We start from the raw sequence: 10,959 nt of genomic DNA on the forward strand, positions 1-10,959 counted from the left end.
GGGAGTCATTTTAGTATCTATTGGGGATAACTCCACCACGTTGCTCTTCATTCTCAAAGTTCTTCTGGTTACTCTTACTTAATTACTTTTTTGAAGGAATTTAGAAACAGCTTATCTATTTCCTGGGAAAATCTATCAGTAATTTTATTAAGATCAGGTTGAATTTGTAAATTGACACAGAGAGGTCACACTTTTTGGCATGTTGAATTTTTCTACCAAAAAGCATGGTATGTATTTTCATTGTTCAATTCTTCTTTTGTGTCTCACAGAAGTGTTTTGAAATTTTCCTCATAAAGATGTATATTTCTTGTTTATTCCTAAGTATTTTATCTATTTGTTGTTGTTTTTGCTATTGCAGATGTGGTCTTCTTATCCATTGTATATTTAACTGGTATTTTTTTATATGAGAAAGTTATTTATATTATTAATTTTATACTCTGCAATTTACTGAATTCCTCTTAGTATTCATAGTAACTTTTCAGTCGATTCTCTTAAATATAAATCATATCATTTAAAAATAGTGACAATTTTACCATCTCTTTTACAATTCTTATACTTTCTCTTGCCTAATTGAATTTGTTACTATCTTCTGGACAATATTAAATAGCAGTGGTGAGAGGGCATCTTTGTCCTGTTTCTTACTCTAACATGAGTTCTTCCAGTGTTCTCCACTGACTTTGAGTCTAGTTTCTGGACTAATAAATCATGTCAGGGAAGTCAGAATCTATTTATATTTTGTGGGGTGTTTTTAAAATCAAGAATGGAGTTTTACTTTTTTCCAAATCCTTATTAGTATCAGTTGAGATGACCATGTAATTTTTCTCCTCAGAAATATTAATATAGATAGAATCCTAATATTGAATTGTCTTTTCACTCATGGAATAAACATCACTTGATTATTATTTTTAATGTACCCCTTGATTCTGCCTGGTAATATTTTATTGATGCTTTTACATTGATACTTACGCGTGAGATTGGTCTGTAGTTTTCTTTCTTTGTGCAATCTTTGTCAGGTTTTAGTATTAATGTTATGTTTGCCCTGGAACCATTTAAAAATAAGTGATCTGAAATTGAGGTTTCTCAGAAAACGTGGGCCATGTAAATTTAGGCCACACAGCAGTGTGAAGGCTAGCTGTGGTTCTGTATTTTCAGAGGATATTTTTATTTTCCCACCCACCCCACCAAGATTGAAGCAGGTAAGTTTTCTTACTGTGCTTTTCAAGTGGGCTGAGATTTTCTAGCTTGTTTTTTGGTATTTCAGTTCTGTGCATGGGTCTCTTATCCATCTCTCCCACTTTGGAAGGACTTCCATGCTCTAGACCTTGTGAGGGCGTCAAAATGGAAACTCAAGGTCATAAAAGATGACTATTAGGCACCTGGAATTCTACCTGGATTTCTCCTTTCACTCATTTGGCCTAGGGAACCTTTTGTAACTTCCTTGCTAACTTATTTTTCAAAATTGAAACCAGATCTATTTGTCTAGCATTTTTACTTGTCTTGCAGTGAGAAGCTGTTCAGAGATCTGGTCTATTGTACTGCCGGAAGGAAGTAGACCTTAGGACTTGCCGTATCAAACATCAAAATATTTTATAATACTACAGCAATTAAAATTGTGCAGTTTTGGCATAGAAACAGATAAATATATTAATGGGGCAGAATGGAGACTATAGAAATAAATCTGTCCATATATGAAAACTTAGTGTATAATATGTGTCATTTCAAATTCAAAAGAGTTGGAATAATTGGGGAGAAAAACAAAGCTACACTCCTACCATAACCATTCTCAAAATTAAATTCCAGATAGACTAAAGGGCTAAACTTAAAAAAAAAAACAAAAAAACCCCAAAGCTATGAAAGTATTAGATGAAAATACAGACAAATATATATAACTACTGAGAAAGAAAGATCCTCCAAATCAAACACACATAGATGCGTGCATGCACACACACACAATCATACAGGAAAATATAGGCAAATATTTATAACCCATGGAGTATGGAAAATTCTCTAAAGCAAGACATGCTCACACCCCAACACACAAAAGGCTTTACAGGTAAGATGGATAAATTTGATTACCTCAAAATAAAAACTTTATTCTTATAAAACACACCAAAACCAAAGTGAAAGAAAAAACAAGAGGCTAGAAGACAAGATTTGTATTATATATAAGTAACAAAAAGTTAATATGGAAAAATGTTAGACAGCTAACAAGAGAAAAAAATCAATTCAGTAGAAAAATTGTCAAAGGCTATAAAGAGGCAAAACAAGGGGCCAATAAAGATATTAAAAACGATCTCCCTCTTACAATTAATCAGGACATGCAAATCTTAACAGCAATGAAATACTATGTCTTAACTGTGAGGCAGACAAGAATTTTATATTGATTATATCAAGTTCAGGCAAATATGTAGGAAAATAGATCTTATATACTCAGTTGTTGGGAATTTATATTGATATAATATTTTTGGAAGATAATCTAGTGATACCAAAATTTTAAAAATTCAAAACTGAATTGCCTTTTATGTAAGATGCTGCTTATACAGCATACGCTAGAAGAACATTTGCATATATGATCAAGAGGTCTCTAATAAGCAAAATTTAAAAACTAACTGTTCATCAATGGTGAAATGGTTAAATAATATATGGATTATACATGTACACAAGGAGACATGTACAATAATGTTTACCGCATCACTGTTTGTAATAGCAAATAGCCAAAAACAACCTAAATGAGAAGCATGGGAGAGTGGATAGATAGGATGTGGTCTAGGCATATGATAGAGTACTCCACAGCAGTTAAAAGGAATAAACAAACATAGTTATCAATGTGGATAAATCTCAAACATAATTTACACAATAAAAGCAAGTTGTAGAGACATACAACATGACACCATTTTTGTAAAAAAATTTTAAGCTTACAAAATAATGAGATATGTTATGTAAGAAAAATATGGCAGGTGAATTGGAAAGATACACATTAGCTATATAGGAGTAGATGCCTATAGTGAAGGAGGAAGAGGAGGTATAAATGCATAAAACCCAAAATGGCTATAACTGAGGGGCATGAAAATCAAATTATGTCAGTCCATTTGTACAACTGAGGTCAAACACAATTAGGAAAACAAAAAGCAAAAAAAATAAACAAAACTGTGATGCAACCAGACCAGTACTTAGGTGAGAGTTAAAAGGCGGCAGAAAATAATTAAGTTGAGCTATATATATATATATATTTTTTTTTTTTTTTTGAGGAAGATTAGTCCTGAGCTAACTGCTGCCAATCCTCCTCTTTTTTTTCTGCTGAGGAAGACTGGTCGTGAGCTAACATCCATGCCCATCTTCCTCTAGTTTATATGTGGGACGCCTACCACAGCATGGCTTGCCAAGCGGTGCCATGTCTGCACCCGGGATCTGAACCGGCGAACCCCAGGCTGCCGAAGTGGACCATGCGCACTTAACCATTGCGCCACCGGGCCGGCCACTGAGCTATATTTTTTTGACATGGAAAGATCTCTAAGACACATTGTTAAGTGAAAAAAAGCAAGTCAAGGAATCGTACATACAATGTTATGACATTTATGTAAAATAAAACCACAGAATAAAACTCTACTTACATCACACACACACGTATGCAAATGCATAGAGAAGGTTTTGGAAAAGATAACTATGAAAAAATACAGTGATGTGAGAAAATTTCCTACATTATTCACAAAAAGTTATAAATAGTACAGAATAAAAATAAAGGAGTATAGAAACTCCAAAAAAAAACCCAAAGAGCAGTAAGAAAGGGAATGTAACTCTAATGATCATTGCTTCTGCAATGAACAATATTTTCACAGTCACAAAAATGTAGAGTTTTCACTGATTTTTAGTTGTTCATAACCAACCTATAGATAAAGTGTAGAAGACAGTTATAACGTAAATGTTACTAACTTTGATAATACAAAAGTCAAGTATGGATGACAGAAGGTGCAAAGTGAGGCGCAGAATGGCTGAGTGGTCTGGTTGGGGAGCTAATATCTTAATTTTATAAACAGCATTAAAAGACGGTTGAGAAAATAAAAAATAAAGGTGTTAAAATGTTATTTACTGTTATAAAGGTAACCAATAGAAGAGCTGAAAGGGAAGGTGGAGGAGGTGTTGAAAAATGAGTTGATGTTTTCATCTATCATATGACGGATTAAATAGATAAAGTTTAATATTGATAAACCAAGAAATGGCAATGGAAGCATATCTTGGAATATGGAAGTATATCAGTTAGGATATCTTTCTTCCAATAACAAAAATAAGGCTAATTCAATCTGGCTTGGATTATAAGGAAATGTGTTGGCTCTCATCACTAAACTGCCGGAGGTAGGGCAAGTTTAAAATGGATCCAATCCACTATCTCCAGCTATTTCCCTGTGCTTCTCTTGGCCTGCAACTTATTTATAGGTTGGTTTCATTCTCAGGTTGGTATTAAGATGGTTGGCATTCTAGGTCTTTCCACATTTCCAAGTCCTAGAAAAACTGATCTCGAGTCCCCGGAGGGAAAATAAAATTTGCCCTTTCCTTTTCTCATCTATGGGCCTTCTTACCTTTTTATATTCTGGCTGAAAATGAACCTATTTTCAGGAGGATTGATGGTGGGAACATCCATTCTTCATAGTAAGGAGAGATTTAGACCACTTCCATGGTAGAAAGTGAGCTGCTTGGAGGCAGGCCAGGAGAAGGGCCAGGCACTCGCCTGGGTTTGGGAAGTAGTTTCAAGTCGTTCTTGAGTGGTGAACCCTGTCAATTACCCCCAACCTCCAGTAGGTGTTATTGTCTCATTGCTCCTGGGGGAAATTGGGGAAGAGCTGGTGCACAGGCATGGGGCAAAGAGTTAGAAGGAAAAGTGAAACCTCTAATCCCAGGGCAGAGATGGTTAGCAATATCAGTCAGTGGAAGAGAATTGTGTATTAATGGTGAGCCACGAGGTGTGGACAGAAGAGGAGCTTCTCAAATACACTGAGGGATGTATGTGGTGATTTATAGCAAGTAGTCTGCTAGGGGCTTAAGTATAATTATTTTGGTATAAAAAGGATGAATGATCTAATTTAAATATGGGTTTCAAATAGATTGGATCTCAATCCAATTTCTTGATGCTCCTCTCTTTTCGGGAATATTTTCCCAGGAAAAATGTTCCTTTGTTCTACAGAAAAGTCATTTCCCTCTATGAATGAGTTTCCAGGACAGAATCTCTGACCTGGCCAGTGGAGGGAAGGCTCTCTATTTAAGACACGAATACATCCTTGTCCATTTAGCTATTGATTTTTTTTTTTTTTTTGAGGAAGATTAGCCCTGAGCTAACATCTGCTGCCAATCCTCCTCTTTTTGCTAGGAAGACTGGCCCTGAGCTAACATCCATGCCCATCTTCCTCTACTTTATATGTGGGACGCCTACAACAGCATGACGTGCCAAGCGGTGCCATGTCCACACCCGGGATCCTGACTGGCGAACCCCAGGCCGCCAAAGTGGAACGTGTGAACTTAACTGCTGCGTCACTGGGCCAGCCCCTGATTTGTTGCTGTTGTTTTTTTTTTTTAAAAAACTCTACCATTTGTGTGTCCTGTGTGTAGGTGTGCCTGTTCACGTTCAATTAAAAATGATAGCCAGTCAGAGATTGAACCTGTGGAATTCTTCCATGAGGCCTGCCCTTTCACGATGCGTTATTGGGCTTCTAATATACGATTCCAGATATTGGCAATGTTCTTCTAGGGGAACTATCTTTCTAGGGCAGTTGTGGGGCTGTAAATGTGGATATTCTGGTCAAACATGAAAGGGAATTTTAAAATGCTGTGCAAGAATGTCTGGGAATGCAATGGATTTCCTGATTCCTAAAGACCTGTGTGAATGGAATGGACTAAAACTTGTCCTTGGTGGTTTAGCTGTTCATCTACTTGAAAGAAGAGTGCAGAATGAGATACTGTTCCAAGGTCCTTTTCTAGTTCTGAGTTTTCACATATTTAAAATTTAAGAGCACAAATAAATTTTCAGCTTCCCATTTCATTTTTCCCCTAAGGTACATAAGTTTGACATAGAGCATAGAAATGGTAAATGGAAAGAAAAAATATAAACTGGAATTTAAATTTGTTTTTCCTTAAAATGACAAAGCCTATGATTTGCCACATATTCTACACAACACAATGGAGGAACAGAATTCTTCCTCCATTTATTCCTAAGAACTATTATATTTAGGAGAAAAGCACAGAGAAGACCGTTTCTTTCTAAATAAGATTTTATTCAAAGTTGGCAGACATTGATGGTCTAGGAAATAATAATGGGGCAAAAATCATTTGTTCTCCATTGTGGCTTCCATGGAAGGACCTTGAAAAACATTTAGAAATGGTGACCTCAATAATCCTGGCCACATTTGTGTGGGAGAACTGGCACACATGTGTGACAATGTTATAGACAACCAAAGGGCTGCAAAGGAAAGTTAAATAGTTTGCCAAAGGTCAATTTACAGAGCCCAAGGAATAGTTAGATGATCATTTTCTTATATGTTATTCAGAGACAGTGGCTTAATATGTTTCTCTTCCAAGAGTATGGGAACTGTGTCTTAAGACTTTGGAACAAGCATTTTCTTTAAAATGTAATTTATTTTACTTTCTCAGATTGTGAAAGTAGTACATGATCATTGTGGAAAATTTGGAAAATATAAGAGAGTAGGAAGATGGAAAAAAGTCACCATAACCCCATACTCTAAAAACAATATCCTTTCTTTCTTGAAACATCTGAATCACTTCTGATTCCTTGACTAAACTGTGACTGATAAATTGGATCACATGGTTCAAAATCAACTGTACACTTCTTCCTGCTGGATGACTGGGGACCGCATCATAGGTCACAGATGCTGATTAAGGAAGGTCCGTATTAGAAGGTCAAGTAAGTGAAAGATGCTGTTACGGAGAATTGTACAGGTATACAAAACGCCTTGTTTCTCTTTGCCTGAAATGGAGCAAAATTAACCAGATGAAATTAAACCCACCCAAGACACCTTTCATACGGGCTCCTCTGGGTCATAGGGTAAACTTTCCTCATTCAACCTGTGACCTAATTAACAGCCTTCTTGTTTTTTCCATGATATTTCTTAAATAAGGACCTCATCTGTAAGGATAAAAACTTTATGTAGTAGAAACAATATCAACTTTTGAAATTGGAACATACGATCAATGGGCATGATTTTAAAAAGCGCAATTCTATTATTAATGAAGATGAGAACTATTAGGAGTCTGAAGGAAAATATTTTCAAAGTTTAGCAAATAGCCGTTTAGAATTTATCATGTACTGAATCAGGCACTGCTGGCGATACAATGATTAAAAAACTGATCTGCACTTAAGAAGCTGGACTTCTTATGAAGTGAACTTGACTGTATGGAACAACAATGGCTTAAACATAAAAGGGTTTATTCTTTTCCAGAAAAGAAGTCTAGAGGAAATGATCCAGGGATGAAATAGTGGTTCCACAAAGCCATTGGACACTGGGCTCCTTCTAGCTTTCTACTCCATTATCCCTGGCTGGTGGCTTCCATCCTGAAGGTCACCTCATGGTTCGAGATGGCTTTCTTAGCTCTAGCCATCCCCTTTTCATCTCAAGCAGTAGGAAGGTAAAAGGAGGAAAGGACAAAGGTTCGGCCTTTCACCTGGATCTATTCTCCTTAAGCAGTCTTCTTGTAAGTTCCACAAAACATTTCTCTTTATATCTCATTGATCAGAATTTAGTTACGTGACCATACTTGGCCAAGGAGGCTGGCGAGGTTAATTTTGATGTGAGTTTATTGCCACCCGGAATAATTGAGCCTCTGTTACTAAAAAGCAGGGGAGAATGGATGTTGGGTGGCAACTTACAAATGTCTACCTTAAGAAATTAACATCTACCTGGGAAAATAACAACCTGTAGGCTTGAAAAGACATTTAATGGTATATTGGGAGGGCCAAGCAATAGCAGTTGATATCTGGAGGAGGAAAAGAAGGTGTCAGGGCAGTCTTGGAAAGCTTGTTGGAAGGACTAGGATTTGAAGTCTCCTTTGAGGACAAGAAGGATTCAATAGGAACAAAAGACTGGGGAGGGCATCCCGGCAGGAGGCGCTGGCCTGAGCAGAAGCCTAGAAGCTGGACAATGCGGATCAGCCTTGGGCAGGAGCAACAGTGACCAGATGTTAAGCTAGAATATAATGGAGTCCTTGGCTGGAAGGGAAGGAATACTGACTGATTTTAAAAAATTACCCAAGGCTAAAGTTACAAGACCACTTTGCCAGGATAAAATGTGAATACTGACTTTGTTTCCCTATTACTGGAATTGACACTCCTATATTCTCTACACGGTTCGCAGCAGCAGAAATGATCACATTATTTACTCCAATGAGTTATCCTAATTTTGGATTGTCCAAAATAGTGCAAAGAGTGTAACCAGTGAATATATGACAACAGTAATCAAAATAAATACGTGAGAAGCTTAAGACCACAGTCCAAGGCTATTATTCATTAGATGGGGAGGGCGGTGGAGGGGAGAAAAAGCCTACAAATGGAAGGTTCTGGGCCCCTTTCCTAAATATTAATTGTTTACTTCACAATTCTTCTGCGCTCTAAACAGACCTTAAACTGCCCCTTCTTAATATGTTCCCATAAAGGATTATAAACTAGAGAGGAGGTTGGTTTAAACAAAGTAATCAGAAAGTAAGCAATCTTCTTCTCTTTCTCTCTGGCTCGAAGCTTGTTTTGTCTGTTGGGGAACTTTTCTCTTCAGTGCACAGACCTCAAGGTCAAACAGAGGTCACTCTTCTGCTTTTTGAGGTATGGGTGCTTTCATCTTATTTGCTCATTTTTATTGCTGAGAAAAACCATCCATTTGCCCACATAAATGGGGCCTCCCCAACACAAAGACTTGAGAGTGGGCACTGGCAGGGGGGTTAATTCCATTCAATACAAAACATACAAGTTCAAATCTCATTAAATGTTGGACACTGCAGCAAGAATACAAACATTTCCAATTTAGAAAAGGAAGATAGAAATGTGACACAGAAGCATCCTAATCATTTAGTAGAATAAATCGTACCAACATGATACTAAAACTGTCAACTTGGTGGAAAAAAGGATAAAACTCCATTAATAATACAACAGCAATGCTTACTTTCTCACATGAGGAAAATTCCATTACAACCAATAGCCTGGGGCCTTCAAATTGCCTCTGTTCTAGACCAGTGGGATATTGTTATAAAGAACATATTGCTAGCAAGGATAGTTTGGATCTGAAGATGAAACCTAGAGGATGTCTTAGACAGAACCAGCGGAGATGGCATTGGTTGCATCCGGGGCCTCGTGTGAATAACCTCCTATTGTGCACATTTTAAAAGGTAGACCCTTCACATGGGCACACAGCTCGGTGAGCAGAATGCAGGTGGGAATTCAACTCCACTGGCCCCCTCAGCCAGGGCACAACTGTACAACCTTTTGCAGAGGCCCTGGTTGCACAAGATTGTTCTTTTAAGGCCTATTTATAAGTTGACTCTGAAATATTTTTCCTTGAGTCTACCCCGGGAAAGGCCTTACTATATGCAGCCTTTTTAGTTATAAGGTCCTCTAGGATAGATTTTCCCATTTAAGGATTTGGATGAATGCTTTTCCCCCCCTTGTTTTGGATGCCCTTTTGATCCATCCCACAAGGGTCTTGGGAGCCCTGCCTTCCCAACAATGCCATGCTGGTGGTGCATCTGGCAAGGTGTGGGCCAAGGTCTGCAGAGGCCTTGCCTCTATAGCCAGGATTCTCAAATGACATGTGATCTCCAAGGGGGCTGTCTTAACTTGAGTTCCCCTAAAGGTAGACCTTAAGACGAACATTGGGATATAAATAGTTGCTTTCAGAGGTGGGTTGGGGAATTGAGACAAGGTAAGTGGAAATCCCATCAGTGAAGGGCGCATCAAGGAGCGGGCTTCTGCTGGGGGCAGCTGGGGCCCAACCCCACCGGGGACCCTCTGAAAGACTGTAAAACACACCTCAGAATTGTTCTACCAAGGGTGAGGAAGCTGAGGTATTTATTCACCAATTCTGGACCTCACTGATGGCGATTGCTCCTGGGAGTGTGGGCTGACGTGGTCCTGGGGCCAGAGGAGGCTCAGAGGCAGCAGAATCTTTTTAGGATATGAAGCGGTTGGTGTGCAGAGGAATTTCCACCAAAGCTGGAGGTGGTCTGCCAGAGGGGCTGAGGGGTTGTCGATGGGACATCAACAATGTCTCCCTCAGAAGCCATTACTCATACATCAGATCCTGATACCGTCCTGGTGGTTTGTGCCCGCTTTACCTCCTTAGATGTGTTGGGGCAGGAAAAGCTTGAGAGCCATTTGTGCATTGAGTGTCCCTTAGACCCCACTCATGTTCTTAGAATATGGTTCTTTCTCCCCCTTTACTCTCTAAACCAGTGCCTTCTGATCTTCTGCAAGTAACTGAACACAGAAAAAGGATCCTCTTTGTACAGCATATTGATTTTCTCAGGGTTTGTTTTTAGGGGAATAGAAATTAAGAGGCCGCTCCTAGATGGAGATGCCAGTAAGAGTGAAGAGGTTCTGGCAACGTTCAGGTCAAAGGGAGTTTCTATCCCAGCGCTCAGCCTGTGCCTGCAACCAGCGTTGGGTTGGAAAGTTCTGTGCCTGCATCCTCCTGCTCACTAAGTCCTGCTGATACTCCTTTATCCACTGGTTCTACCTTTTCCATGGTCAGGGACCTTTTTGAGAATCAAATGAGAACCATGGACTTGTTCCTTAGAATAATGTGCAAACACACACACAGAGATACATAATTTGCGTACAGTTTCAAGGGATCCACATAAGCCCTGAAGTTCATCTGGGGACATTCTAACACTTGAGCAATGTTACTGCTTGGGTGTGTCCATTTCCCTCCATTTCTACAGCCCAAATGCCTCAATTGGGTTTGCCCAGCTTTC

At 38.6% G+C, this 10,959-nt stretch overlaps 1 long non-coding RNA gene across 1 annotated transcript in view; it reads left to right on the top strand.

The window, feature by feature from the left end:
* Positions 1-5,807, top strand: part of LOC139045834 (uncharacterized) — a 24,975-nt gene extending 19,168 nt beyond the window's left edge. The window contains exon 3 of the long non-coding RNA XR_011504973.1: positions 5,360-5,807. This is a non-coding gene — a long non-coding RNA (uncharacterized lncRNA). The remainder of the gene's footprint in view (positions 1-5,359) is intronic.
* The last annotated feature ends 5,152 nt before the right edge of the window (positions 5,808-10,959 follow it).

This window comes from Equus asinus, chromosome 8 (assembly GCF_041296235.1).
Source record: "Equus asinus isolate D_3611 breed Donkey chromosome 8, EquAss-T2T_v2, whole genome shotgun sequence".
In the NCBI taxonomy this organism is placed as follows: Eukaryota; Metazoa; Chordata; class Mammalia; order Perissodactyla; family Equidae; genus Equus; species Equus asinus.